Source organism: Spermophilus citellus (assembly GCF_964194105.1).
Source record: "Spermophilus citellus genome assembly, chromosome: 9".
NCBI classification, from domain to species: domain Eukaryota; kingdom Metazoa; phylum Chordata; class Mammalia; order Rodentia; family Sciuridae; genus Spermophilus; species Spermophilus citellus.
The window spans coordinates 130286437-130289894 of NC_138191.1; the positions used below are offsets into that span (position 1 = coordinate 130286437).

At 38.8% G+C, this 3458-nt stretch overlaps 1 pseudogene across 1 annotated transcript; it reads left to right on the plus strand.

The window, feature by feature from the left end:
• The first annotated feature begins 1327 nt into the window (after positions 1 to 1327).
• Positions 1328 to 2343, plus strand: LOC308655406 (translation machinery-associated protein 16-like; annotated as a pseudogene). The gene has a single exon. The product of its transcript is annotated as a translation machinery-associated protein 16-like (transcript).
• The last annotated feature ends 1115 nt before the right edge of the window (positions 2344 to 3458 follow it).

Below are 3458 nucleotides of genomic sequence, written 5' to 3' on the forward strand. Positions count from 1 at the left end.
ACAAAAGAGAACTGGGACATGGCTCAGTGGTCAAATAACCTTGTGTTCAATCCCCAGTTTCTCCAAAAAAGAGCAGGTTAGGAGTTGGTTCAGTGTGTAATAGGGGCTCAGTTGATGCTCTTTTACATATCTCTTGTAGCTTTGAAACTTACATTTTTCTCCCCCAAATCTTCTCCATTACCTCTCCTCCATGATCTTCTCCTTCCTGGTTTCTCCTTTCTAATGTCATTTTCTCTGAAACTGCTCTTTTAAAAAACCCGTTCCTGCTGATGGGCAGAAACACAGCCTTTGGAACAGGAGTTCCCTCATTTCCTCTTTTGCTAGCAAATTAACAAATATTCTTTTTCTTTTTTCTGAAAACTGTGTACTCCTTATAGGGTTGGCATCAGGGAGACTGCGCTTTCAGCAACCAGTGGTATAGCTCCCTTGGGTTCAATCTCCAATACTAAAAATAAATAAGCAAGCAAGCAAGCAGGATCAGCATACCTTTCCCTAGGCCATTGGCAATTATTTCTGTTATAGTCGCCATGCTTGCCTTCCTGGCTTTAAAGGGTTTTAAACATGTTAGGTTCAGGACAGGCTGAATAAGCTGTCTGCAGGGCATGCCTAGCAAAGTTAGATGCAGGGTGACCTGGCCACTCCAACCCTTCTGTCTTGTTCTTTATCACCTGTTTGCTTCAAGCCCAAATGCCTAAGCCCCTGCTAAAGGCTGAACACTTTACACCCCTGCTCGAGGCTGAACACACAACCCCCCTTGTGCCAACAAGGCAGCTTGCAGACCCAGAGACCCCATTAGATTTGAGCTCAAAAATTCCTTCCTGCCAGGCCCCTCTCTCTTGCTCTTGCTCTATTGCTCTTGCTCTCTCTTTCTTCTCTTGCTTTTGCTCTCAACTGCTCTCTTTTTCTTTTCTTTCTCTCTTTTCTCCTCTGTTGCACTGCTGCGATAAATATCTCTTGTTCGCTCCAAGTGTTGTGGTCACTTTCCTTTCAAAACACATTCCTACAACCACACACTCCAAACTATTGCCATCAGTTTCAGACAACTCAAGGAATCCAACACTGGTTGTGTCCTTGCTGAGGATGTTGATCAGCTGTGAACAACTGTGTACTTACAGGTGAAGCTAATGGTGAAAGTTTTCCATCAAAATGACACCATTCCAACACAGCAGGGCTGGCAGGGTGCTAGGAAGTGGGCATCCTGGACCACAACTGCCTGCTAACCAGAGCCATAACAAAAGACTCTCAGAACCAGAGCCCTATGCAAAATCCACCACAAATTGTACATAAAAAAATATTTTTCTTTCTTTAAAATTTTTTAGGTGATCCCACGTGTGTTCAGCCTGGAGTATCCGCGTGTGCTGCTGCGGCTGTGGTTAGTGATTGACGGATCTGGAGTGCCGAGGCCCTCCGCGGCCTCCTGGACGTCACCATGCCTAAAGTACCAAAGGGAAGAAGCATAGGACAGGAAAAAAAGTCATCCTTCCGGATAGTAGAAAAGCAGCTCAAATTATGAGAGAGGCCCACAAACAAGATAAGAAAGAAAAGTTGAAGAATGAAAAGGCCTTACGTCTCAATCTTATTGGTGAAAAACTGCAGTGGTTTCAAAGTCATCTGGATCCCCAAAAAATGGGGTATTCAAAGAAAGATGCTTGTGAATTAGTTGAAAGGTATTTAAATAGATTTAGCAGTGAGCTGGAGCAGATTGAGTTACATAACGGCATCAAGGACAGGCAAGGAAGGCGGCACTTTTCCCGGGAAACAGTTATCAAGCAGACGATGGAGCGGGAGAGACAGCAGTATGAAGGATATGGCCTTGAGATCCCAGACATTTTAAATGCAAACAATCTGAAAACTTTTAGGGAATGGGATTTTGATCTGAAGAAATTGCCAAACATTAAAATGAGAAAACTCTGTGCTAATGATGCAGTTCCTAAGAAGAGGAAGAGGAAAACTATTTTAACTATAGACAAAAATTTAGAGGAATTGGAACTAAAAGGTGAATCAAATGACTCAGATGAAGAAATGACTCCAGTAGCCTGATTGTCTTGAGTTGAAAATAATTTGAGAGCTTCAAATTACACACACATTAATTATGGTAAATAATTATCTAGACATAAGAATTTGCTATTGAACTCATTGTTTTATAATGAGAGTCCTATTTGCAGTTTAAAATATGGTGTTATTTTTATTTAAAAATGAAGGTTGCATTTCATTTATATTAAGTTGCTGAAACAGATAAAAGTTGTATTAATCTGTTTTCAGTTGCTATAATGAAATACTCAAGGTTAGGTTACTTATTAAGAAAAGACATTTATTTAGCTCATGATTTTGGAGGTTGAAAATCCACAAGTACTGGCTCTGGTAAGGGCCTCTGGCAATGTCATTTCACAGTGGATGACATCATAATCCGTGCAGGAGGGTGTGACAGAAGGTAGTGAGACAGAACACCAGAGAATGGGGAGGGGCCAGTAATGACCTCTCACTAGGCCCATCTCTTAAAGGTACTACCACCACCTCTTAACATTGCCACACTAGGCACCACGCTTCTATTATGTGAGCTCTTGAGGGAGACATCCAAAAGTGATCTTTAAAGACATTTAATCTGAACTTTGTGCAGAGGAAAAGTAATGTGTGAGGACAAAATGTGTTTTAAATTTTTTTCCTTATGTGGATTTAGGATTGCCTAATCTCCCAAATGGGGTGAATGTTCTGTAACCTGTTTTCCAAGAGGTTCCTGTGGATATTTCTTAAATTGTGATAATAACAAAATTGTGTTAAACCAATTCTTGTCTTAAACATTAAACCTATTTTTTTTCCTTACAAATAGGGAAGAATTTGATAGTGAAGTCATATTCACCAATAGATTATACATTATCATTTATTTTTTTCTGAGGCAGAAGTAAAGGTTAGAAACAGAAGAGTCTGTCTCTGTGGTTATATTGATCCCCACACTTAATCTGTATCTTTTGACAAAGAGAATAAATGATTCAGGCTTGCTCCTTTTCATTATATATTATTTTTTGCTTTCTCATTGTGAAAAGTGATAAGTTTCTAAAAGGTTAAATTGACGTATAAGAGTATTTCAAGTGGCATGAAAAACATGGACATATTAGAATTTAGTTATAGAAATTGTTAAACATAAGTATCCTTTAGTGTACTTTTTAAAGGATGTGATATAAATATATTTATTTTCAAGAAAAGGAAAACATTAGTGTATGCGGTTAACTTAATATCAACTGTCTTATTAGCAGTTTATATGGAGTGTTATAACTTTTTTACTTCTGAAAATTAAAAATAAAATTTAATTCAAAAATTTCACCTTAAAAAATTTTTTTTTAGGTACCAGGGATTGAACCCTGGGTTCCTATACCACCGAACCACATCCCCAACCCTTTCTTATTTTTTATTTTGCATCAGGGTCTCAGTAAGATTCTTAGGCCCTCAATAAGTTGCTCAGG